Here is a 27,761-nt window from a genome sequence, read left to right as displayed (position 1 = left end):
AGGAATCGAATCTGTGTCTCTTGTGCATCCTGCATTTGAAGGTAGATTATTTACCATTGTGCTACCTGGGGAGCCTAAGGTAGGTTTAAAGAGAAGGAGTGTTTTCTAATTTCCTTTGTCCTTGAGGGCTCAACCTGAAGAATATGTAACCACTGCTTTAAAGGAACCAGCTCCAGTTGGCTGGATTGGATCAGAGCTCATGTCATCCTAAGTCTTGAGTGCCTTTTGGTCTGGAAAAGTGGCTTGTCTCCTACTATAAGCCTACAACTACAATGTCCTACAACTGGGACATTCCCTCTGTAATTATGAATTGTTTTAAATAAACTAAAAGAGAATATCTTTGATCACTAGAGTTTATCAGTGTTGGATTGTTTCCACTATGATGTTCTGAAACTTTTTCGTCTCGAAATATTAAAGCAGCTCATGTTAGAGACACTTTATCATGAATGTTTTATAGTTGAGACATTACATATATTTTACTGTTTATAATAAATGCCATCTATACAAAAGCCTGGGTGTTAATTTTAATATTGGCACAAGATCTGTTTTCCATGATATGTTAACACCTGCAATTTCACTAACTGTTGAAGCTATTTTTTATTGAGATTCTGAAGCTAAAGGAGCCTTGTGTTCCTTTTGTTCATTTTTCCTATTTCCTTGAAATAAGAGATTGTGTATGGGCTTCACTGTGAAGACTTCAGATTAATTTTTGTGTTACACTTGGTTATCTCTTAGCTATATAACTTCTGAGTGTAAATCATTGAACTCTTCAGAGAAATATTATAAGGAATAAATCATAATAGGTGTGAAGGAAAGCACAGTGTTGGGATACACCTCACTGAGCTGATGAAAGGGGTTGAGGCAACGAAGGAGGAGAAAAGCCTGAGTGATCTCAGGGACGATGCAGAGATGGAACAGACTAGAATGTGGGGAGAGCTAATGAGTGGACAGAGTGTTCTGGTTAGGAATGTGACCCCAGGAGGCAGACAGGACCTCACTGGCAGATGGAGTCCATAGGACCTGGGGTCAGAGAGAAACTAAAGAGAGTGTTATGGTCTCCAGGAGGTGTGGGGGACCCCTTAGTCATGAATCCTTCTGCTTCATGCCTGCTTCCTACTTTAAAGGAGGCTCTGGGAACTTAGCATCAGCTCAGCTTCCCTACTGTCAGTGGACCTGGTCCTTCTCTGCCCTGTAGACCAGTGACAGACACGGGGCACTTTACTCCTTACCCACGTTGTACACCATATCAGTGTATAAAGGGGCAGTGTAGTGTCCCATGGAAGCAACTATGGTCCTTCCCCAATCAGTCCTACACCCGGATGGCCTCAGATCCCTGGAGTGTCCCATCAGTTACCTCTGAGCCCTGTCTGCTCACCTGGTACCCCCACTCTTCACTCCAGTCAGGATGGACTCCCCATCCCCTCCTTTCCATCTAGCCCCCCTTAGGTCCTGCCCACTATCCCAGGCCCAGCTCCTCTCAGGAATTTCTGATGACTCCAGTGAGCCCTTCCTCCTCTTTTTAAATTAAGAGGGTTCTATAGAGGTATTGGCACCCCACTCCAGTACTCTTGCCTGGAAAATCCCATGGACGGAGGAGCCTGGTAGGCTGCAGTCCATGAGGTCGCTAAGAGTCGGACACGACTGAGTGACTTCACTTTCACTTTTCACTTTCATGCACTGGAGAAGGAAATGGCAACCCACTCCAGTATTCTTGCCTGGAAAATGCCAGGGATGGGGGAGCCTGGTGGGCTGCCGTCTATGGGGTCACACAGAGTCGGACATGACTGAACCGACTTAGCAGCATAGAGGTGACACTGGAGAAGAAAACGGCAACCCACTCCAGCATTCTTGGCTGGGAAATCCCATGGAAAGAGGAGCCTGACGGGCTACCTTCCACAAGGTCACGAAAGAGTCGGACACGACTGAGCGACTAAACAACAACACACACTTCCGCCTCTTTTGTACTTTTTATGTTTTTCTTGGGTAACCTCTTCCCTCTCCCCCAAGTTCTTCTTCTCCCTGTTCCTCAGTTATCCTTTTTTATTTTCCTATTACAAAATGGGAAGTAGTAACAATGACTACCTCACAGGGATGCTGTGAGCTCTGAAAGTGACAATACATTTTATAAACCCTGGTAATGAGAAACATTATCTATATTTATTTCTACTTATAAATCTTTATTGCAATTTCTCTCACAGTAGGCATGAAAAATATAGAATGCAGTGTCTTGATTATTTACAAGAACATTTGGGGATGCTGTTAGTGAGCATATTAGCTCCTGAAGACTGTGTAACGAAACTCCACAAACTATGTTGTCTGAAATGTAAAAAATGTATTCTCTCATAATTCTGGAGACATAAAGCCCAAAATCAACGTGTTGGGCATGACCGTACTTCTTCCAAATGCTCTGGGGTAGTATCCATTCTTGCCTCTTCTTGGGTCTGAATGCTTCTGGAGCTCCTTGGTTTGTGGCAGCAGGGCCCCAATCTCCTCCTCCATCTTCACATGGCCTTCTTGCCTGTGTGACATCTCTCTCTCATTCTCTTTTTAACAGTTATTTTCATTTCCAGATTCTCAAGCTCTGCACAGTTTTAGTACTCCCTGAGAAATAAAACACTGCCATATACCTTCCATAAAAATGGGAGGAAAAGCATCAGTATATACTAATGACTGACACAAAACATTTACTAGTTTATCACAAAAATGCATTTATGGTAGGAGCATCAGAAAGAGTAACTGAAAAATTAAAATTTACCTTAAAAAAGATGTTAGAAAACTTTCAAATAAGCGGCTATATATGTAAATCCTAAATACATTACACTATTTTATATCCATTTTGGTAATGGACTACTCTAGGAAGATGTAATTACAAAACTTTAAATTCAAGGAGTCCTTAAAATGTAAAGCAAAACAGGTCTTAAAAAATATTGGTTTGATGAAAAGAGAGATTTTAGTCTATTTTAGACAAATTTGGTTAGTTTCTAACTACATTTCAGCACAATCATCACTCAGGGGACAATCATTTATGAGAAAGGGGAAATTAAAGTTTAAATTACCTTCAGAATTCTACCCATTATCACCCAATCAATACTGAAGTATATGTCATCAAGTATGCAAAATTACAGAATTTCAGTTATGAAATTTGGAGGCAAAAAGCATAATTATGTAAACACAATCTGTTTGGGTTCAGTTTTTTTTTAATTATTAAGATTTGGTTCTTGACTCAGGATATAGTCTATCTTGGTGAATGTTCTGTGTGCATTTGAAAAGAATGTGCATTCTGCTGTTTTGGGGTGCACCACTCTATGAATGTCAATTAAATCTAGTTGGTTGATGGTGGTGTTCAGTTCATCTATAACTTTGCTGATTTTTTGCCTACTAATTCTATCTATTAGTGAGAGAGGAATATTGAAGATCCTAATAATAATTGTGGATTTGTCTATTTCCCTTTTAGTTCCTTCAGTTTTGCTTCATGTATTTTAAGACTGTTGTTAACTATAATACATATTTATAATTATTGTATCTTCCTGGTGAATTGACTGCCCCTCTTTAACCCTGGTAACTATGTTTGCTTTCAAGTTGACATTGTCGGATAATATAATTTATAGATTCTCCTGCTTTCTTCTGATCAGTGTTTGCATGGTGTGTTTTTATTCATCGTTTTACTCTTATGCTACCTATGTCACTATATTGAAGTGAGTTTCTCATAGCCAACATATATTTGCAGCATTATTTGTGTTTCTCATTATTGTTTTTTAAATCCATTCTGACAATCTAGTTCATTTAGTTATGTATTTAGGCCATTGACAATTAATTATTGGTAGTACGTTTTGATTTAGATCTACCACTATTTTTCATGTTTCGTTGGTCCTCTCTGCTTTTCTTTACTCTGTTTCCCCTTTCTTGCTTTCCTCTGGCTTATCTGAATGCCTTGGAGTACTTCATTTTAATTTTTTTACTCTGATTTTGAATATCTCTCTGTGTATAACATATTTGTGGTTACTCTGTGGATTATAAACTATCTACCTAACTTTTCACAGTCTATTCAGAATCAGTATGCTACCACTTCAATTGATATGTAGACACCTCACCTTAATAGGTTCCTGTTACTACCCCCTTTATGATATATTTGCCTTATGTATTATATATACATTGAAATGTACATAGATATCTACTATAGCTTCTTTATTGAAAACTCCATCAGTCAGTGTTACGTTTTTCTGTGGTTTTCCACTACTTACCATGCTTTTAGAAACCCACTCAGTGGCATCTTCATATTCACTTCCTCCCTAGATCTCTGTGAATCCCAAACTGGGGGAAGAGGCTGTGGGAATAAAAAATTGCCATTCATAGTGTTTTCAAATGTGTAATTATAGCATAATTTAAAAGTAATATATAGGTCATTATTCATACAAATGGCCAATTGCACATGAAAAGATACTTAACATCACTAATTATTGGAGAAATGCAGATCAAAACTACGATGTGGTATTACCTCACAGCGTTCAGAATGGCCATCATTAAAAATTCCACAAATAACAAATGCTGAAGAGGGTGTGGAGAAATGGGAACCCTCCTACACTGTGGGTGGGAATTGGTGCAGCCAAGAGGGAAAGTAATATGGAAGTTCCTTGTCGTTGTTCAGTCACTAAGTCATGTTTGACTCATTGCAAACCCACGGACTGCAGCATGCCAGGCTTCCCTGTCCTTCACTGTCTCCCAGAGTTTGCTCAAACTCATGTCCGTTGAGTCTGTGATGCCATCCAACCATCTCCTCTGTCACCCCCTTCTCCTCCTGCCCTCAAGCTTTCCCAGCATCAGGGTCTTTTCCAATGACTTGGATCTTTGCATCAAGTAGCAAAAGTATTGGAGTTTCAGCTTCAGCATCAGTCCTTCTAATGAATATTCAGGGTTGATTTCCTTTAGGATTGACTGGTTTGATTTCGTTGCTGTCCAAGGGACTCTCAAGAGTTCTCCAGCACCACAATTCAAAAGCATCAATTCTTCGGTGCTCAGCCCTCTTTATGGTCCAACTCTTACATCCGTACATGACTAGTGAAAAAAAACATAGCTTTGAATATATGAACCTTTGTCAACAAAGTGATTTCTGTGCTAGTTAATATGCTGTCTAGGTTTGTCATAGCTTTTCAAACAAGGACCAAATGTCTTTCAATTTTATGGTTGCAGTCACTGTTCACAGTGATTTGGGAGCCCAAGAAAATAAAGTTTGTCACTGTTTCCACTGTTTCCCCATCTATTTGCCATGAAGTGATGGGATTGGATGCCATGATCTTTGTTTTTTGAATGTTTAGTTTTAAGCCAGCTTTTTCACTCTCTTCTTTCACATTCATCAAGAGGCTCTTTAGTTCCTTATCACTTTCTGCCATTAGAGTGGTATCATCTGCATATCCAAGGTTGTTGATACTTCTCACAGCAATCTTGATTCCTGCTTGAGCTTCATCCAGCCTGGCATTTCACATGATGTATTCTGCATAGAAGTTAAATAAGCAGGGTGACAACATACAGCCTTTTTGTACTCGGTTCCCAATTTGGAACCAGTCCATTGTTCCATGTCTGGTTCTATTGCTTCTTGCCCTGCGTACAGGTTTCTCAGGAGACAGGTAAGGTGGTTTGGTACTCCCATATCTAAGAATTTTCCACATTTTGTTGCGATCCACACTGTCAAAGGCTTTAGTCAATGAAGCAGATTTTTTTTTAATTCCCTTGCTATTTCTATGATCCAACAAATGTTGCCAATTTGATCTCTGGTTCCTCTGCCTTTTCTAAATCCAGCCTGCACATCTCGATGTTCTTGGTTCACATACTGCTGAAGCCTAGCTTGAAAGATTTGGAGCATTACCTTGCTAGCATGAGAAATAAGTGGAACTGTGTGGTAGTTTGAACATTCTTTGGCAGTGCCTTTCTTTGGGATTGGAATGAAAACTGACTTTTTCCAGTCCTGTGGTCACTGCTGAGTTTTCCAAATTTGCTAACATACTGGAAGTTCCTTAGAAAACTAAAAATAGAGTTGCCATGTGATTCACCAATTCCACTTCTGGGCATATATCTTGAAAAAAACTCTAATTTGAAAAGATACATGCACCCCAATATTCATAGCAGCACATTTTACAGTAGCCAAGACATGGTAGCAACCTAAGCATCCATCAGCAGATGAATGGATAAAGAGTATGTGGAATATATATATATATATATATATATATATATATATATATATATATATAAATAGAATGCTATTTGGCCATAAAAAAGGATAAAATAATGCCTTTTGCAGCAACATGGATGGACCAAGCGATTATCACACTGAGCAAAGTAAGTCAGAAAGAGAAAGGCAAATGTCATAGGATATCACCTATATGTGGAATCTAAAATACATAAGTGACCTTATTTACAGAACAGAAACACACTCATAGACACAGAAAATGCATGTACAGTTACCAGAGGAGAAAGGGGGAGCAGGGAGGGATAAATTAGGAGTTTGGGATTAGCAGATACACACTAACATCTATAAAATAGATAAACAACAAGGACCTACTGTATAACACAGGCAACTATATTCAGTATCTTGTAATAAACCATAATGAAAAAGAATATTAAAAAGGATATATGTATATACATGCATAACTGAATCACTTTGCTCTATACTAGAAACTAACATATTTTAAATCAATTATACTTCAATGAAAAAGTAATATAGATCATTATTAACAAATTGAGCAATACCTTGGGCAGCACTGAATGCCAGTGTCAAGAGAGAAAAGAACATTTAGAGCCCTGGTAGCTTCAGGATCAGACACGACTGAGCGACTCCACTTTGACTTTTCACTTTCATGCATTGGAGAAGGAAATGGCAACCCACTCCAGTATTCTTGCCTAGAGAATCCCAGGGATGGGGGAGCCTGGTGGGCTGCCATCTATGGGGTCGCACAGGGTCGGACACGACTGAAGTGACTTAGCAGCAGTGGCAGCTTCAGGATATAATGGGAAAAGTTTTAGGGTTATTTCAAGTTCAAGTACTGTGCAGGCATTCAAAGCAGTTTGCCTGGTTTACTTCACCTCTCCTAACTTCTTGCCCTTATCTGAAGTATAGGATTAAACAGGTAACTGAATAAGTGTTAAGTTTAAAGGAAATACAATTTAGAGTACCACTTGTCAACATTAATTTTGTAAATATTAATTTCCTTTAACCTCCATATCATCTTTCATAGGGGAAACATCTGTTGTTAATTCACATAATCCCCATATTCTATTCTCTTGACCTTAGGGGTAGGATTCCATTGCTTTCATCATTATCAATCATCATTACCATCATCAACACCGACAACAACAAGAGTGTTGTTGAATGAGTACCTATGGGGAATTTTAAATGACCTGTCCTTAACTCCTGATGGCCTATCACCTACATAAGAGGTCACTGTGTATATGCAGTGTTTGTCAATCTTCTTTCATTGTCAGGAGCCTTTTCAGACTTTTTTTGCCTAATAACCTCTAATCCCACTCCCCAGCAGAATGTGAAATTTTTAATACTCCAGATGTAGTTGATCTGTTTGTGTACTGTGGCTGTGGTCCTTTGGAGGTTCACAGACCATGTGGGTTTTGTTTTGTTTTTTGGTCTTTACCACACAGCTTGTGGGATTGTAGTCCCCTGACCAGGGATGGAACCCGGGCCCTCAGCAGTAAGGGTGCAGAATCCTAACCACTGGACTGCCAAGGAATTCCCCCACAGATCATTGTAATATCTATCAAACCTGACCCTCAAGAACCCATCTTCGATCCCTTGGGCATGGTGTCATCTGTTGAGAATGCATGGTATATTGTGATTAGGGCAAAAGCTGGAATCCCATTCCTCCTACATCCACTTCTCGATTCACACTATAAAAATGTCATGATCAGATGCCAGGCCTTGGTGAACCATCCATGGAGCCACCCCAAGCATTGATATGGAGCAGTGCTCAAGTCTGAACTCTTGGAGGGACCTGTAGACCTCCAGCCTCATCCCTCTCTGGGAGAAATCTCACTTTCATCTCTATTACCTGAGATCTCCTTTCTCCCTACCAGGTACAAGCAGCCTAATCATTTCCATGCATGCATGTGCCTGCTTAGTCGCTCAGTCATGTCCAACTCTTTGCAACTCCACAGACTGTAGCCTGACAGGCTCCTCTGTCAAAGGGATTATCCAGGCAACAATACTTGAGTGGGTTCCCAGGCCCTCCTCCAGGGGATCTTCCCGACTCAGGGATCAAACTGCATCTCCAGTCTCCTGCACCGCAGGTGGATTCTTTTCCATCTGAGCCCCAAGGGAAGTCCAATCATTTCCATAAGTTTTCACAAAGGACAGAAGGAACACTAGCTTCAGACAACTTCTGCTTCCAGCTCTATTATAAACCTCCCATGCAGCAAGGGGCAGAAGCCCAAGGCCTGGCTTCCTGTTGCAGGGAGGGTAAACACAGGGAGAGCAAAGATTAACCAATTCGGAAGTACATGTCCTGATACCTTTGCTAAAGCTCTGCCACCAGCAACTAAAAGTGCCCAGGCTGCCTGCTTCCACCCCTGGCTGTGGCAGTTGCCATGGGGAGCAACCTCTTGTTCATTTTTCTCTGTGCTCAGGAGCACATGCTTTGGAGTCACACATATCCACGAAAAGATGATAATGACACCTCACTAGTAGGGTTGTTGTGATATGAAATCTAGTCACCAACATGAAGAATTTAGATCTGGGTCCCTCTAAGCAATCTATCTCATAAATAGGAGCTCTTTCCTTTGTTGACTAGAGAACTCATGTGGTCCTGACCTGCTCATTCAGTCAGGGTCCCTTACCTAGATTTCAGGCCGGAATCACCTTGGGGATCTTTTCCTAAACCCTCATATGAAATTCCCTTGTTGGTGTAAATAGGGCTTCTGTATCAAAAGCCCTTCAAGTTATTCAGCCATAATGATATGAGCCTTAAAAGATACATATGCCCATTTGGCACGAATAATGTATCAGTCAGTCAGTTCAGTCGTTCAGTTGTGTCTGACTTTTTGTGACCCCATAGACTTCAGCAGGCCAGGCGTCCCTGGCCATCACCAACTCCTGGAGTTTGCTCAAACTCATGTCCTTTGAGTCGGTGATGCCATCCAACCATCTCATCCTCTGTTGTCCCCTTCTCCTCCTGCCTTCAATCTTTCCCAGCATCAGGGTCTTTTCAAATGAGTCAGTTCTTTGAATCAGATGGCCAAAATATTGGAGTTTCAGCTTCAACATTAGTCCTTCCAATGAATATCCAGGACTGTTTTCCTTTAGGATGGACTGGTTGGATCTCCTTGCAGTCCAAGGGACTCTCAAGGTCTTCTCCAAAACCACAGTTCAAAAGCATCAATTCTTTGGTGCTCAGCTTTCTTTATATCCAACTCTCACATGCATACAGGACTACTGGAAAAAGTACAGCTTAGACTAGATGGACTTTTGTCGGCAAAGTAATGTCTCTGCTTTTGAATATGCTATCTAGGTTGCTCATAACCTTTCTTCCAAGGAGTAAGCGTCTTTTAATTTCATGGCTGCAGTCACTATCTGCAGTGATTTTGGAGCCCCCAAAGATAAAGTCAGCCACTGTATCCACTGTTTCCCCATCTATTTGCCATGAAGTGATGGGACCAGATGCCATGATCTTAGTTTTCTGAATGTTGAGTTTTAAGCCAGCTTTTTCACTCTCATTTTTCACTTTCATCAAGAGGCTCTTTAGTTCTTCTTCGCTTTTTGCCTAAGGGTGGTGTCATCTGCATATCTGAGGTTATTGATATTTCTCCCGGCAATCTTGACTCCACCTTCTGCTTCATCCAGCCCAGCGTTTCTCACGATGTACTCTGCATATAAGTTAAATAAGCAGGGTGACAATATATAGGCTTAATGTATTCCTTTCCCGATTTGGAACCAGTCTGTTGTTCCATGTCCAGTTCTAATTGTTGCTTCCTGACCTGCACACAGATTTCTCAGGATGTAGGTAAGGTGGTCTACTATTCCCATGTCTTTAAGAATTTTCCACAGTTTGTGGTGATCCACACAGTCAAAGGCTCTGGCATTGTCAATAAAGCAGAAATAGATGTTTTTATGGAACTCTCTCGCTTTTTCCGTGATCCAATGGATGTTGGCAATTTGATTTCTGGTTCCTCTGCCTTTTATAAATCCAGCTTGAACATCTGGAAGTTCACGGTTCATGTACTGTTGAAGCCTGGCTTGGAGAATTTTAAACATTACTAAGGTGTGAGATGAGTACAACTGTAGGGTAGTTTGAGCATTCTTCGGCATTTCCTTTCTTTGGGATTAGAATGAAAACTGACCTTTTCCAGTCCTGTGGCCATTGCGAGTTTCCAAATTTGCTGGCATATTGAGTGCAGCACTTTCACAGCATCATCTTTTAGGATTTGAAATAGCTCAACTGGAATTCCATCATCTCCACTAGCTTTATTCATAGTGATGCTTCCTAAGGCCCACTCCACTTGGCATTCCAGGATGGCTGGCTCTAGGTGAGTGATCATTCCATCGTGATTATCTGGGTGGTGAAGATCTTTTTTGTACAGTTCTTCTGTGTATTCTTGCCATCTTTTCTTAATATCTTCTGCTTCTGTTAGGTCCATACCATTTCTGTCCTTTATTGTGCCCATCTCTGCATGAAATATTCTCTTGGTATCTCTAATTTTCTTGAAGAGATCTCTAGTTTTTCCCATTCTACTTTTTTCCTCTATTTCTTTGCATTGATCACTGAGGAAGGCTTTCTTATCTCTCCTTGGTATTCTTTGGAAGTCTACATTCAAATGGGTATATCTTTCCTTTTCTCCTTTGCCTTTCGCTTCTCTTCTTTTCACAGCTATTTGTAAGGTCTCCTCAGACAGCTGTTTTGCTTTTTTGCATTTCTTTCCCTTGGGGATGGTCTTGATCCCTGTCTCCTGTACAATGCCACGAACCTCTGTCCATAGTACTTCAGGCACTCTATCAGATCTAATCCCTTGAATCTATTTGTCACTTCCACTGTATTATCGTAAGGGATTTGATTTACATCATACCTGAATGGGTTTTCCCTGCTTTCTTCAGTTTAAGTCTGAATTTGGCAATAAGGAGTTCATGATCTGAGCCACAGTCTGCTCCCAGTCTTGTTTTTGCTGACTATATAGAGCTTTTCCATCTTTGGCAGCAAAGAATATAATCAATCTGATTTCAGTATTGACCATCTGGTGATGTCCACATGTAGAGTCTTCTCTTGTGTTGGTGGAAGAGGGTCTTTGCTATGACCAGTGCTTTCTCTTGGGAAAACTCTATTAGCCTTTGCCCTGCTTCATTTTGTACTCCAAGGCCAATAGTGTATGGCAATGTCCATTTCCCCTTCATTCTACCACCATCAGTCATTAACAGCTTTTTTCTTTACTTCCAAATATGATCTCTTCATTATTCCCAGACAGGCCCCAGTGAAGAGTCACCTCAGAAGGTCTGTCCTTAGACTTATAGGTTTACATGCTCCTTTGCTAGGGTTGCCAGATTTAGCAAGTAAACACATAGGATGCCCAGTTGTACTTGAACTTCATATGAACAAAGAAATATTTCTTGCAACAAATTTACACTAAGAATATTTGTTGTTTATTTTAAATTCAAATTTAAATGGTTTAAATATAATCCAGTAACCCTATGCATGGAGTGAACTGGAGGAGAACCAAGATGCTCCTGTCAACAGCCCCAGCTGATTCCCCAGCAGAAGCCAGCACCAGTGCTCATCCATGTGAATGAGCTTTCTTGGATGTACTAGCCTAGTGGAGCCTCCAGCTGACAACAGCCACAGGTGAGACTCCACATGGAGCAGAAAACCACCCACAGTATCCTGAGAGATTAAAATATGGCTATTGTTTTGGTGGTGTTTGTCAAACAGAAATGGATATCTGAGCCACATAGTTTTGGTGATTTCTCTATTTCTACGGTTTGTAACCATTGGATAAGACAGGGAGTTGCTGATCTTTGAAGGTTTGGTAGGATTTCATAATTTTGGCTATAGTCTGTGTGTGGGTTTATATGTGGGGATAGGTTTTGAACATTTCCTCAATTCCTTTTTGGATTCCCAGGATAAATTTTTATGATGTATGATTTTCATCATACTCTTGGAATTTCAGAAATTTTTTCCAATCCCCTTGCCCAGACAAGGCTTTGCTGCAAGTCATGTTTGTGAAGGGAAGAAGAGGGTATTGCTGCAAACTGCTCCCTGAGATGCATAGAAAGCCATATCCTCAGAAGATGGCTTTGTGAGTACAGTCAGAACAAGCAGTGTTTACCCATTTTGAGGAGAGTTTCTCAAAGAAGGTATCCTGAAACACTTTCTCCTGCTACAAGGATAGACTTGCAAGGAAGCCACTCTTCTTGAGTATGCAAAGGATGCCCTCACTAGGATGCAGAGAGAGATGCATTGCAGTCCTGGTCCTTTCGGACTGTCCTGGTACATCACTGCAGGGTGGATAAATCTGTGCAGTTCTGGGGTTCATGAATATGAAGCCCACTTGCCTTGTGTGAAATCTTAGGCACATTCTACACTATCAGCTTTATAAGGAACAAAGTTGATATATTTTTCTCCTTATTTTTCATATTTCCTAATTGGTTTAGAGTCAAGATGTGAAAGAGTGTATTTCCAGGGCCTCTTAAAAACTCAACCATTTTGGAGCAAAATCGTAGGAGTAGTTTGGGAGTCAGTGAGTCAGAAAAGAGGAGAAGAGCTGTGGATCTGTTTGTAGACCCACTCCTGAGGGCAGAGCAAACATGTGCTCTATAAGGGCAGCTTGCTTCAAGAGTTTGATGGAAGAGGGCCTCTACTGTGCAACTTGTTTGTTCATCCAACCTCACTAATCAGGGAAATGATTTTCTAGTTAAAGGAGTGAGTGTATATAGAGAGGCCTCATGGGTTTGGTCATGCCTGTTCCTCCACATATAAGATAAAATACCAGGAATGGAGGATAAAAATTCCCTAGGAAAAACCAATGTATGGTTTAAATGGCTTAGTTTTCTGCCTATTAAGTGTTTTAGGTTTGCCTCCCTGAAATGACTCTGAGATTTCTTCATTGACATTTTTCTGTATGTATCTAGATCATTCAGTCATGTGATCAGACAGTTTATTTCTTTGCAGATGGCTAACTGCTTAGTATGGACTGTGATAGCGTATGTTTACCCTCAGAGGGAGGGCTAACTCATCTCCCCAGAACCTTAGGATATTTCTCTGGGTCTCCACGTTCTAATAATACGTCCCCGGTGGTGGTTTAGTGGCTAAGTCGTGTCTGACTCTTGAGATCCCACTGTCTGTAGCCTGCCAGGCTCCTCTGTCCATGGGATTTCCCAGGTTAGAATACTGGAGTGGGTTTCCTTCTCCAGGGGATCTTCCTGACCCAGGATCAAAACCCTCCACCCTTCCCCTACATTGCAGGCAGATTCTTTTACCGCTGAGCCACCAGGGAAGCCCCCTACTGTCTCCTTAAGGCAAATGCAATTCCTGACCACAAGTACGTAATTTGTCGCACCAAACTGGACAGAAGATTTTTGCTAGTTGCTGGGGTCCCAGTCTAGTGGCTCTAATAAGTATGTTTTCTCAGTTTCAGCCTGAAGAAATGAGGTGTTTTACTTTAAGCTAAAGACAAGGGGGTGCAGGAGGGTGGGAAGGTATTGGTGCTTAAGGTGGTGGAGGATCTGCCTGCTCCTGGCGGTTGCTATAGAAACGTGACGTCAACGAGGCGACCTTGAAGACTTTTTAATGGAGACAGAAGCGCCTGGAGAGGAGAGCAGGTTTCGGCCTTAGGTGTTTGGAACTGAGTTGGGAGAGTGAGTTCCTGCCGTGGGCGCTGGACCCCCCTGGGGCGTGGGGAGACAAAGTTATCCACACTCAAGTGGCTGCTTTCCCGCTTTGGGTCTCGGTGCCCCGCTGTCTCGTAGGTAAAGCATTGGGGTCCCGCCCGGCCCCAGTGAGTGCGGTGTGCTGCGCCAGGGGTGTCCTGGAGCCACTTTCCTCCTAAATGCAGGAGCTCAGGAAGTGAGACAGATAGCGACTCTCTCTGAGCCTCAACTTTCCCTTCTGTAAAATGGGGGTAAGAATGCTTTCCCCACAGGATCTCTGAGACCATTCAATTCTAACACATGAGTAAGCTGATGGCCCTGTGGTTATTGCGGGATCATGAATGTCTGTATGAATCCAGGCCACTTCTTACTCCTTGTCAACTTTGTTGTTAAGGGATAGATGCGAAAAGGAGAAGAGAAAGGCCACGGTGGGAAGCTCATTGTAACATCTGGTTGTTACTATCCAGTTGTTTCAGTGGCATTGTAACTACCCAGTGACTAGCATGGTTGTGGGGCACAGTTACACTGATAAACCGTGGTGATTGCTGGATGTGTCTCTCCCTGTGCAGCCCTCATGCCAGTAGCCTTTCTCATCAGGTGTCTGAAGGAGACAGCTTCTGAGGATCAGTGTCCTGTTGACTGATAGAGCTTCTACTCCAGGTTCAAGGGCAGTGGTCCTCAGGAGACCCCAGCAATTCACATCTTCAGTTGGATATGACGCCTGACTCAAGTGAGTTCATAGATCTGATAAAAGCACGTTGTGGGCTATCTCTGTAAGGTTCACAAACTAGACTAAAAGTAGCTACTTTGATCTCATCATGGAAATGAGTTTGGCAGGTGGGATTTCATTCCATCAGCTGCTACATGCTTTTTAGTAACTCTTGAGGCCCATCTGAGAGAAGACTTTTTCTTTGTGATAAGAAGCAATGGATTGTCCAATTGGGAAGGCAGTTTATCTTTAACATTCATTTGTAATAAATATAGTTAAATTAAATAAATAAACATACCATATAAATAATAATATTCAGTGATTCCCTTGTGTATCTCAGATGGGTATGCAAATATGCAGTTGTTAGATCTTCCTGACAATTTGACATTGTAATGTAGATTGTTCCCTGTTGCAAATAGGTTTTATTCCCTTTTATAATGACATGTTTTTAGAAAAACAGACAACTTCCAAGTGCTGGTTTAGAATGTCAGCCATAGAATTTATTACTTAAAAGTAAGCAGTTTTGCTTTAGAGTTTGTCCTAACATAATAATACTCAGCCACATTCCCTGAAATAACCAATTCTGCTAAATATCAATATGATTTCCCTGGGATGTAATATTTTTATTTCTATACTTCAGAAAGAAATGAACATCAACTTACCCTAAATATTTGGGTATATTTTATTGCATATGATTATTTTGTTTATATGGAGCATACCCCATTTGATAAGATATAATGTGGATGTGTTAATACCACAAGAGCACAATTGTAGGAATTTTTCACCTGATTAATTGCATCAGAGAATTATGAATATATAAATATATTTCAAATGTTTTATTGAGGTAAGGTCAACGTACAATAATACTGTGGATATTTAAAATATATGCTCTGTTTTGATATATGTATGCACCTGTGAATCTAATACTACAGTCAAGATAATGAACATATCTATCATCTCAATAGGCTTCCTTGTGCTCCTTGGTAATATGCCCACTAAGCTCTCCTCTGCCTCTTTCTCTACTTCAACCTACCTCATTCATAGGTATCCACTGACTTTTGTCACTATAGATTAGCTTTTGTTTCCTGTAATGTGGAACTATCCCATTATTTGGATATATAACAATTTATTCTGTCCATTCACCTGTTAATGGATATTTGGGTTGTTTCCAATTTGGGGCTTTTGGAAATAAACCTTCTATGAACATTTGTATATATAATTCTTTCCTGGGACATATATTTTCTCTTTCTATGTAAGTACTTACAAGCACAATGGTTCGGAGTAGGCAACGGCACCCCACTCCAGTACTCTTGCCTGGAAAATCCCATGGACGGAGGAGCCTGGTGGGCTGCAGTCCATGGGGTCACTAAGAGTTGGACACGACTGAGCGACTTCACTTTCACTTTTCACTTTCAGGCATTGGAGAAGGAAATGGCAACCCACTTCAGTGTTCTTGCCTGGAGAATCCCAGGAACGGGAGAGCCTGGTGGGCTGCCGTCTATGGGGTCGCACAGAGTCGGACACAACTGAATCGACTTAGCAGCAGCAGCAGCAGCAGCAGCAGCATAGGGGTGTAGTGATTTCTCATAAGTTTTCATTTGTATTTTCCTAATGACTGATGATGATGAGCAACTTTTCATGTGCTTGTTTGACAGGTGTATATCTTAGGTGAAGTATCTGTTCAAATCTTTTGTTCACTTATTTATTGAAGTGTCTTTGTGAGATTTTTAATTCTGGATAACAAATCTGCAAATCACAAATATTTTCTCTCATTCATTCAATGGCTTGTCTTTTTATTCTCTCAACAGTGTTCTTAGAAGAACATAAGTTTTAATTTTGTGGAAATTCAGTGCATCAATTTGTTCATTTATGGTTTGATTTTGCTTTTGATGTCATATCTAAGAAATCTTTACCAAACCTAAGGTCACAAGAATTTTCTACTGTATTTTTCTAGAGTTTTAGAATAGTTTTAGCTTTTATGTTCACATCAGGGATTCTTTTTGAGTTACCTTTTGTATGTAGTGCATTATATAGATCAAAGTTCACACTCAGATGCTCAGTTGTGTCCTGCGACCCCAGTGGACCATAGCTTGCTAGGCTTTTCTGCCTGTGGGATTTCCCAGGCAAGAATACTGGAGTTGGATGCCATTTCCTCCTTCAAGGAATCTTCTCTACCCAGGGATCGAACCTGCATCCCTTGCATCTCCTGCATTGGCACGTGGATTCTTCACCACTAGTGCCACCTGGGAAGCCCCATCGATCACAGTCTATATTTGTGCATATTGCTATCCACTTGTCAAGTTCCATTTGTTGAATAGACTCCTTTTTCCACTGAATTGCCTTTGCAGCTTTGTTGAAAATCAGTTGCCCATATATGTGTGGGTCTATTTCTGGAATTTTAATTTTGTTCCTTTGATATACATTCCTACCTTCATCCCACTACCACAGTGCCTTGATTACTATAGATTTATGAGTTTTGAAATAAGAAAGTGCTTATCCGCCAACATTTTCCTTCTTTTCACAGTTGCTTTTTGTAGACTAAAGTGAAAGTGAAAGTGAAGTCGCTCAGTCATGTCCGGCTCTTTGTGACCCCATGGGCTGTAGCCTACCAGGCTCCTCTGTCCATGGGATCTACCAGGCAATAGTACTGGAGTGGATTGCCATTTTCTTCTCCATTGTAGACTAAGGCCTTTGCATTTTCAATGACTTTTAGAATAATCTCATCAATTTATTTTTTAAAAAAAGAACATTTGGGTTTTTATTGGGATTGAAGGAATCTCAGTTTGGGAAGAATAGACATCTTCACAATACTGAGTCCTCTGACCATGGAGGATGATATACCCCTTCATTTATTTAGGCCTGCTTTAATTTTTCTCAGCAGTGTTTTACAGTGTTCAGAGTTTAGGCCTTGCACATTTGTGGATGCAGATGTACAATATAAATTATCTCTATGTAGTTCATACTTTTTGATGATATTGTCATGGGAATATTTTTATTATAATTTCCAGGTATTATATTTTCACCACGTGTGTCTGTAGCTGACTATTTCTGGGAAATCTTTGTGGTTTAAAGCACAGGTTACTCTAGGATGGAAAAGATACTTGAGTTTTAATACCTATATTAGAGTTCTCAAAGAGAATGGGATGTATATATAGAGAGATTTATTTTAAGGAAGTGACTTATTAGTTTGTGGAGTCTGATGGGGGAAGCTGAAAGACTGGAAACTGAGGAAAGACTTTTAGTTGGAATCTGGAGGTTGTCTGCTGGTGAGTCATGAGAAGCTGATGATGGAGAAAAAGTCCAAAGGAAGGAATTCCCTGGCAATCCAGGGGTTAGAACTCCAAACTTTCACTGCTAAGGGCCTACGTTCAGTCCCTGGTCAGGGAACTAAGATCTCATGAGCCACGTGGCAGCATGGCCAAAAAGAAGAAGAAAAAAATCCAAAGGAGCTTAATTGTGAACCCATGTGAGAAAGCAATCTGTGGTTGCAGGTGGGAAGGAAGGACCAGTGTATTTTTGAGTAATTCCATTAACAGAGACACATCAGCTATGAGAGACCTCTGTATGGCAGATGTTAAATTAATAGTACACTAATATCAGTTGTGTAGGTCAGGATTTTTCCAAGGGTGGTCCATAGACAACTTCATCAAAACTGCCCGGGGTGCCTGTTGAAACAGCTGATTTCTGGGCTCACCTTGGTGATTTTAGATTCTGCTGTATCTAAAATAGGGAGGTGGATTGGGAGGGTGTGTATGTGTTGAATACTTTCTCCTGTTGGTTGTGATATCATCCAAGTTGGAAAAGCACTGCTGTGGCTTTGCAAGAAGGTGGTTTTACAATTTTTTTTAAATTTTTAATCCTTTAATGTATAATTTTGGTGTCAACTTCTCCCTCCTACAACTCAAATTTAAATATCTGCATTTGATCCCAGTAGGTAGAAAAGTCTGACAAAGGTCCATGTATTTATTTTTTTTAACTGCACCAAAGGCGTATCCTAGCTTTATTAAAGGGCCCGCGCCGCAGTCAATATAAAAACACAAAAAGTCCCATCAGTTTAATAATAATAAAAAACCCCAAAAATGGAAAATGGAGGGGGCAGGGAAGAGGCCCCTGGGGCAGGGGCACGGGGAGCCCTGCTCGTCGTGGCACCAGGCCTGACCGCAGGGCTCCCTGGTATTGCTGTTGCTATGAGGTCGGGGGGGGGCAGCGATTGTCCTGTGGAGCCACCGCTCAGCTGGGTCGAGGACCCTTACTTCTTCTGGGGTGTGCTCAGCTTCTGCATGCCCCGGATCTTGTCCAGCAGGTCAGAGATGAAGGCCTCAGTGGGTTTGTAACAGTCAACCAGCAGCTCCTTGACCCTGGCAGCCCGGGTATTATCGCTCTCTGTGACCGGGAGTTCATCCCCGTCGATTTCCAGCTCTGGGATCTCCTCTTCCTGGCAGTCGTAGAGGTGAGTGAGCTGCTCCAGGACCCACTCCTCCAGGATGAGGCGCTTCCGTAGCTCCTTGCGGTAGTACTTGACCGTGACCTTCCCTTGGGGCCTCACTGGGTCCTTGTTGTCCGAGCCGCCCGGGCCCTCGCCTGCAGCCCCAGGGGGGCTCTGAAAGTAGACGCGGGGCCCTGGGCCGCCACTCCCCGGTTCGGGGGCCGGGGCCGCTGTCCGCCACAGCGGCTGCCGGGGCCACGTGCGTGCGTCGGGCCCCTCCCTGTGCCGCTGCCTCCCGCTGGCTCCAGGCCGCTGGTTAGCTCGTGAGCTCGGCTCCGCGTGGCTCCGCGGCGAGGGCGGCAGCGGGGGAGCCCGGGGGCAGCTGCAGCATGCGGAGCCCCCGAGCCTGGCCTGGCCGCGCCCTGCCCCCTCCCCACTGATCCACCCGCCCTTTGTCCCCCGCGGCGCAAAGGTCCATATATTTAAAGCTATGGTTTTTCCGATAGTCATGTACGGATGTGAGACGGCTGAGCGCTGAAGAATTGATGCTTTCGAACTGTGGTACCGGATAAGACTCTTGAGAGTCCCTTGGACAGCAAAGAGATCAAACCAGTCAATCCTAAAGGAAAGTAACCCTGAATATTTATTGGAAAGACTGATGCTGAAGTTGAAGCTCCAGTACTCTGGCCACCTGATGCAAAGAGCTGATTCATTGGAAAAGACCCTGATGCTGGGAAAGACTGAGGTCAGGAGGAGAAGGAGGCGACAGAGGATGAAAAAGGTTGGATGGCATCATCGACTCAACGGACATGAATTTGAGCAAACTCTAGAGATAGTGAAGGACAAGGAAACCTGGTGTGCTGCAGTCCATGGGGTCACAAAGAGTCGGACACGACTGAGCGACTGAACAACAACAAGGTAAAAAAGGGAACAATTCCTTCTTTTCAGTAATACTTATTCAGCATTTTATATGGCAGGGACTGCAGTAGTTTCCCAAGGCTGCCATGACAAAGTACTACAAGCTGGGTGGCTTAAACAATAGAAATGTATCGTCTCACAGTTCTGGAGGCGAGAAGCCTAAAATCAATGTGTTAAAAGGGCCTTGAGCCCTCTGAAACCCGTTGGGGAATCTGTCTGAGCTTCTTCCTAGCTTCTGGTGGCAGTCTTTGCATTTCTTGGCTTGGCGCTGTATAACTCCAACCTCTGCTTGCATCATCACGTGATGTTATCCCTGTTCTTCTGTCTTCATGCCGCTATCTTTTTTTTTTTAATTTAATTTAATTTTTTAACTTTACAATATTGTATTGGTTTTGCCATATATCAAAATGAATCCGCCACAGGTATACATGTGTTCCCCATCTTGAACCCTCCTCCCTCCCCATACCATCCCTCTGGGTCATCCCAGTGTACCAGCCCCAAGCATCCAGTATTGTGCATCGAACCTGGACTGGGGACTTGTTTCATATATGATATTATACATGTTTCAATGCCATTCTCCCAAATCATCCCACCCTCTCCCTCTCCCACAGAGTCCAAAAGACTGTTCTATACATCAGTGTCTCTTTTGCTGTCTCGTATACAGGGTTATTGTTACCATCTTTCTAAATTCCCTCTATATGCGTTAGTATACTGTATTGGTGTTTTCCTTTCTGGCTTACTTCACTCTGTATAATAGGCTCCAGTTTCATCCACCTCATTAGAACTGATTCAAATGTCTTCTTTTTAATGGCTGAGTAATACTCCATTGTGTATATGTACCATAACTTTCTTATCCATTCATCTGCTGATGGACATCTAGGTTGCTTCCATGTCCTGGCTATCTTATAAAGACACCAGTCACACTGTTTCAGGGACCATGCTATTCTAGTATGACCTCATCTTACCTAACTACATCTGCAACAGCCATAGTTCTAAGTGAGGTTATGTTAGGAGACACTGGGAATTAAGACTTCAACATATTTTGGGGGGATGACATTTCAACCCATCACACTCACTGAACTAGTTCCTGGGGATGCAACCCAGTGAATAAGAAAGGGAAATATGCCTAGAACTTTTACTCTAGTTTTAGAAACTGGCAATAAGCAGGGAAACAAATCAATAAGCAGGACCATTTTATATGGGAATAAATGCTTGCAACAAAATAGAATCCATTAGTAGAAAATTACAAGGACAGGGATTGTTGTAGACACAGTTGTCAGTGAAGCTCTTTCTTAGGACATGATATTTGAGTCCAAATGACAAGCTTTATTAAAGACAAATGGAAACTTTATCACAATTTGCATGTCCTTATGAAAATTCTACCATTTATTGAGCTGATATTGTGTGCCTCATACCATTCCAAGTATTTGCATGTATTAATTCAATTAATTATCAAAACAACAATTCATGATGTAAGGACAGTTGTTCTCCTTAGAGAAGGATACTGAGGCCCAGAGAGGTTCTTTCATCCTCTCACAGTTCAGAGAGGGCCAGCTATGCCAAGGTCTCTGCAGTAGAATTTTTAAAATTATGTAATTCCTCACCGTTTATCCTTGTAGAAATCAAAACACAAGGCAACATTTTTTCTTTGAGCTTTCTTCTATGTCAGTTCTTTTTTTTTTATGTCAGTTCTTTATAATTGCTTTTTTGCAGATGAGGCAGTTGAGTGGCAATGAGGTAAAGTAAAAGTGTTCAAATTCATACCATTTTTAAAATTTATTTATTTTTTATTGAAGGATAATTGCTTTACAGAATTTTGCTGTTTTCTGTCAAACCTCAACATGAATCAGCCATAGGTATACAAATATCCCCTCCCTCTTGAACCTCCCTCCAATCTCCTACCCCATCCCACCCCTCTAGGTTGACCAAGAGCCCCTGTTTGAGTTTCCTGAGCTATACAGAAAATTCCTGTTGGCTATCTATTTTACATATGGTAATGTAAGTTTCCATGTTACTCTTTCTATATATCTCACCCTCTCCTCCCCTCTCCCCATGTCCATAAGTCTATTCTCTATGTCTGTTTCTCCATTGTTGCCCTGTAAATAAATTCTCCAGTACCATTTTTCTAGATTCTGTGTGTATGCATTAGAATATGATGTTTATCTCTTTCTGACTCACTTCACTCTGTAAAATCGGTTCTAGATTCATCCACCTCATTAGAACTGAGTCAAATGTGTTCCTTTTTATGGCTGAGTAATATTCCATTGTGTATATGTACCACAACTTCCTTATCCATTCATCTGTCGATAGACATGTAGGTTGCTTCCTCGTTCTAGCTATTGTAAATAGTGCTGCCATTAACAATGGGATACATGTGTCTCTTTTAATTGTAGTTTCCTCAGTGTATATGCCTCAGAATGGGATTGCTGGGTCATATGATGGTTTTATTCCTAGCTTTTTAAGGAATCTCGATACCGTCTTCCATAGTGGCTGTATCAATTTACATTCCCACCAATAGTGCAAGAGAGTTCCCTTTTCTCCACACCCTCTCCAGCACTTATTGTTTGTAGACTTTTTGATGATGGCCATTCTGACTGGTGTGAGGTGATATCTCATTGTAGTTTTGATTTGTGTTTCTCTAATAATGAGCGATGTTGAGCATCTTTTCATGTGTTTGTTACCCATCTGTATGTCTTCTTTGGAGAAATGTCTGTTTAGGTCTGGAGAAGGCAATGGCAACCCACTCCAGTACTCTTGCCTGGAAAATCCCATGGACGAATGAGCCTGGTAGGCTGCAGTCCATGGGGTCGCTAAGAGTCAGACACAACTGAGCGACTTCATTTTTACTTTTCACTTTGATGCATTGGAGACAGAAATGGCAACCCACTCCAGTGTTCTTGCCTGGAGAATCCCAGGAATGGGAGAGCCTGGTGGGCTGCCACCTATGGGGTTGCACAGAGTCAGACATGACTAAAGCGACTTAGCAACAGCAGCAGCAGCAGCAGGTGTAAAGTTAGGTTGTCTATTTGATGTTTTTCTTCTTTCCTGAGGTAGGATTGTATTGCTATAAAGTTCCCTCTTAGAACTGCTTTTGCTGCATCCCATAGGTTTTGAGTTGTTGTGTTTTCATCGTCATTTGTTTCTAAAAAGTTTTTAATTTCCCTTTTGAGTTCTTCAGTAACCTGTTGTTTACTTAGAAATGTGTTCTTTAATCTCCATGTTTTTGTGTTTCTTACACTTTTTTTCTTGTAATTGATATCTAGTCTCATAGCATTGTGGTTGGAGAAGATGCTTGATACAATTTCAATTTTCTTAAATTTACTGAGGTTTGATTTGTAACCCAAGATGTGGTCTATCCTGGAGAATGTTCCATGTTCACTTGAAAAGAAGGTGTATTCTTCTGCATTTGGATGGAATGTCCTGAAGATACCAATGATATCCATCTCCTCTAATGTATCATTTAAGCCTTGTGTTTCCTTATTAATTTTCTGTTTTGATGATCTGTCCACTGGTGTGAGTGGGGTGTTAAAGTCTCCTATTATTATTGTGTTACTGTCAATTTCTCCTTTTATATCTGTTATTGTTTGTCTTATGTTTTGAGGTGCTCCTATGTTGGGTGCATAGCTATTTACAATTGTTATGTCTTCCTCTTGGATTGATCCCTTGATCATTATGTAGTCCTTCCTTATCTCTTGTAATCTTCTTTATTTTAAGGTCTATTTTGTCTGATATGAGGATTGCTACTCCAGCTTTCTTTTGCTTCCCATTTGCATGGAATATATTTTTCCACCCTCTCACTTTCAATCCATATGTGTCTTCAGGTCTGAAGTAGGTTTCTTGTAGACAGCATATATATAGGTCTTGTTTTTGTATCCATTCAGCCAGTCTGTGTCTTTTTGTTGGAGCATTTAATTCATTTACATTTAAAGTAATTATTGATATATATGTTCCTATTGCCATTTTCTTAATTGTCTGGGGTTGGTTTTGTAGATCTATTTTCTTCTCTTGTATTTCTTGACTATGTAAGTCCCTTTAACATTTATTGTAAAACTGGTTTCATGGTACTGAATTCTCCTAACTTTTGCTTGTCTGAGAAGCTTTTTATTTCTCCATCAATTTTGAATGAGATCCTTGCCAGGTACAGTAATCTTGGTTGTTGATTTTTCCCTTTCACTAGTTTAAATATATTCTGCCATTCCCTTCTGGGCTGCGGAGTTTCTGCTGAAAGATCAGCTGTTAAGCATATGGGATTTCCCTTGTATGTTACTTGTTGCTTTTCCCTTGCTGCTTTTAATATTCTTTCTTTGTGTTTAGTCTTTGTTAGTTTGATTAATATGTGTCTTGGCATGTTTCTCCTTGGGTTTATTCTATATGGGACTCTTTGTGCCTCTTGGATTTCGTTGACTATTTCCTTTTCCATGTTGGGAAATTTTCAACTATAATCTCTTCAAAAATTTTCTCACACTCTTTCTTTTTCTCTTCTTCTTCTGGGACCCTTATAGTTCGAATGTCAGTGCGTTTGATATTGTCCTAGAGGTCTCTGAGACTGTCCACAGTTCTTTTCATTCTCTTTACTTTATTCTGCTCTTCAGAAGTTATTTCCAACATTTTATCTTCCAGCTCACTGATTCATTCTTTTGCTTCAGATATTCTGCTATTGATTCCTTCTGGAGCATTTTTAATTTCAGTAATTGTGCTGTTTGTCTCTGTATGTTTATTCTTTAATTCTTCTAGGTCTTTGTTAATTGATTCTTGCATTTTCTCCACTTTGTTTTCAAGATTTTGGATTATCTTTACTATCATTATTCTGGATTGTTTTTCAGGTAGTTTGCCTATTTCCTCTTCATTTATTTGGACTTCTGTGTTTCTAGTTTGTTCCTTTATTTGTGCAGTATTTCTCTGCCTTTTCATTATTTTTTTTAAACTTACTGTGTTTGAGGTCTCCTTTTCCCAGGCTTCAAGGGAAGTTGAATTCTTTCCTGGAAGAAGTTTGAATTCTTTCTTCCTTTTGGTTTCTGCCCTGCTAAGGTTGGTCCAGTGGTGTGTGTGAGCTTCCTATAGAGTGAGATTTCTGCTGAGCTTTTATTTGTTTGTTTGTTTTTCCTCTGATGGGCAAGACAGAGTGAGGCGGTAATCCTGTCTGCTGATGACTGGGTTTGTATTGTTGTTTTGTTTGTTGTTTAGATGAGGTGTCCTGCCCAGGGTGCTACTGGTGGCTGGGGATGCTGGGTCTTGTATTCAAGTGGTTTTCGTTGTGTGAGTTCTCACTATCTGATACTCCCTATGGTTAGTTCTCTGGTAGTCTAGGGTCCTGGAGTCAGTGCTCCTACTACAAAGGCTCAGGACTTGATATCTGGTCAGGAATGAAGATTCCAGACATGGTTTGTTATGGCATTAAGTGCAATTAAAACAAATATCCAGAAAACGAGAATCCAAAGATGAACCCCAGACAAATGGCAGTTACAAAATCAGGCAATTCAGTTCAGTCGCTCAGTCATATCTGAGTCTCTGTGACCCCATGGACTGTAGCACGCCAGGCCTCCCTGTCCATCACCAACTCCCGGAGTTACTCAAACTCATGTCCATTGAGTTAGTGATGCCATCTAACCATCTCATCCTCTGTCGTCCCCTTCTCCTCCCACCTTCAATCTTTCTCAGCATTAGGATATTTTCCAGTGAGTCAGTTCTTCGCATCAGGTGGCCAAAGTATTGGAGTTTCAGCTTCAGCATCAGTCCTTCCAATGAATATTCGGGACCGATTGCCTTTAGGATGGACTGGTTGGATCTCCTTGCAGTCCAAGGGGCTCTCAAGAGTCTTCTCCAACACCACAGTTCAAAAGCATCAATTCTTCGGCGCTCAGCTTTCTTTATAGTCCAACTCTCACATCCATACATGACTACTGGAAAACAACAGCCTTGACTAGATGGACCTTTGTTGGCAAAATATTGTCTCTGCTTTTTAATATGCTATCTAGGTTGCTCATAACTTTTCTTCCAAGGAGTGTCTTTTAATTTCATGGCTGCAGTCACCATCTGCAGTTATTTTGGAGCTCCCCAAAATAGTCTGTCACTGTTTCCCTATCTATTTCCCATGAGGTGATGGGACCAGATGCCATGATCTTAGTTTTCTGAAAATTGAGCTTCAAGACAGCTTTTTAACTCTCCTCTTTCACTTTCATCAAGAGGCTCTTAGTTCTTCTTCACTTTCTGCCATAAGGGTGGTGTCATCTGCATATCTGAGGTTATTGATATTTCTCCCAGTAATCCTGATTCCAGCTTTTGTTTCATACAGCCCAGCATTTCTCATGATGTACTCTGCATATAAGTTAAATAAGTTGGGTGACAATATACAGCCTCGACATACTCCTTTCCCTATTTGGAACCAGTCTGTTGTTCCATGTCCATTTGTAACTGTTGCTTCCTGACCTGCGTACTGATTTCTTAAGAGGCAGGTCAGGTGGTCTGGTACTCCCATCTCTTTAATAATTTTCCACAGTTTGTGGTGATCCACACAGTCAAAAGCTTTGGCATAGTCAATAAAGCAGAAATAGATGTTTTTCTGGAACTCTCTTGCTTTTCTGATAATCCAGTACACGTTGGCAATTTGATCTCTGGTTCCTCTGCTTTTTCTAAAACCAGCTTGGACATCTGGAAGTTCACGGTTCACGTGCTGTTGAATCCTGTCTTGGAGAATTTTGAGCATTACTTTACTAGTGTCAAAATCAGGCAAATAATAATTAAAATAATGGAATATATACATAAACAAAGTGAAAACAGTCCAACAAAAATAAAGTATAATAGATTGACCTGGTGAACAAAGGAAATGAAAAATTGTATTTAACAGTTAAGAACAAAACTAACTAAAGCAGAAACTGGAAAATAAAACTAAAGCAAGGTGCCAAGTAAGGAATAAAGCAATGAAAAAAAATAACAAATATGTTGCGAGGAAAGGAAAGAAAGATAAGAAAGAAAGAATAGTTATGCAAAGTTAAATAGAGGTAGATGAAGATTTATATACATTAAAAATTAATTATAAGGGGAAAAGAGCAGTAGGAAAGGCAAACAAAGGAATAAACGTAGAAAACAATATAATAGGTTTAAAAAATTAGTAATTAAAATTATAGAAAAGAGACAAGAAAAACAGACAAAGAAAGAAAAAAGGAAAAAAAGAAACAAAACTCCACAGAACTGCAAAAGCCCAATGTAGAGGCAGAGGTTTATAACAATAGAAAGTGTGACTGAATATACACATATACATATATACCCATAAGCAAAATCAAAGCAGTCCAACAAAAATAAAGTAGAATAGATTGATCTGGTGAATAAAGGAAACCAAAAATTATATCTACCAGAACAAAACTAATTAAAGCACAAACTGGAAAAGAGAACTAAAGCAAGGTGTCAATTGGGCAATAAAGCAATGAAAATAAAACTAACAAATATGTTGAGAGGAAAGGAGAGAAAGTAAGAAAGAAAGAATAGATATTCAAAGTTAAATAGAGGTAGATAAAGATTTATATATGTTAAAGATTAACTTCAAGGGGAAAAGAACAGTAGGAAAACCAAACAAAGGAATAAATGTAGAAAAAGTAATAATAGGTTTTAAACAGTAAATATTAAATTTAAAAAAGAGAAAAGAAAAAAAAGAGGAAAACTCCACAGAATTGGAGTTTTTGCACAAAACTGCAAAAGCCCAATATAAAGGCAGAGGTTTATGACAACAATAAAAAATGTGACTGAGAAAGAAAAAAAAGCTCCAAAGCTTAATTGGATTTCTTAATGCCAATAAAATCGACCACTACAACAGAGGGTTGGGGAAAGGGGAGAAAAAAAGAATCCAAAAGAATCTACAAAACAAG

General features: G+C 40.7%; 1 long non-coding RNA gene and 1 pseudogene across 2 annotated transcripts in view; one reads left to right on the top strand and one right to left on the bottom strand.

Annotated features, from left to right (window-relative positions):
* Window positions 1–13,716: 13,716 nt before the first annotated feature.
* Window positions 13,717–27,761, top strand: part of LOC147340874 (uncharacterized) — a 50,046-nt gene continuing 36,001 nt past the window's right edge. The window contains exons 1-2 of the long non-coding RNA XR_015158609.1: window positions 13,717–13,837; window positions 14,419–14,579. This is a non-coding gene — a long non-coding RNA (uncharacterized LOC147340874). The remainder of the gene's footprint in view (window positions 13,838–14,418; window positions 14,580–27,761) is intronic.
* On the bottom strand, window positions 18,521–19,375 carry LOC147340875 (protein phosphatase 1 regulatory subunit 14B pseudogene; annotated as a pseudogene). The gene has a single exon (XR_015158607.1). The product of XR_015158607.1 is annotated as a protein phosphatase 1 regulatory subunit 14B pseudogene (transcript).

This window comes from Bos grunniens, chromosome X (assembly GCF_055505025.1).
Source record: "Bos grunniens cultivar Pamir isolate PY7600 chromosome X, Bosgru_T2T1.0, whole genome shotgun sequence".
NCBI classification, from domain to species: domain Eukaryota; kingdom Metazoa; phylum Chordata; class Mammalia; order Artiodactyla; family Bovidae; genus Bos; species Bos grunniens.
Note: the sequence above shows the minus strand (reverse complement) of the source record. Positions and strands in the feature narration are given on the sequence as shown.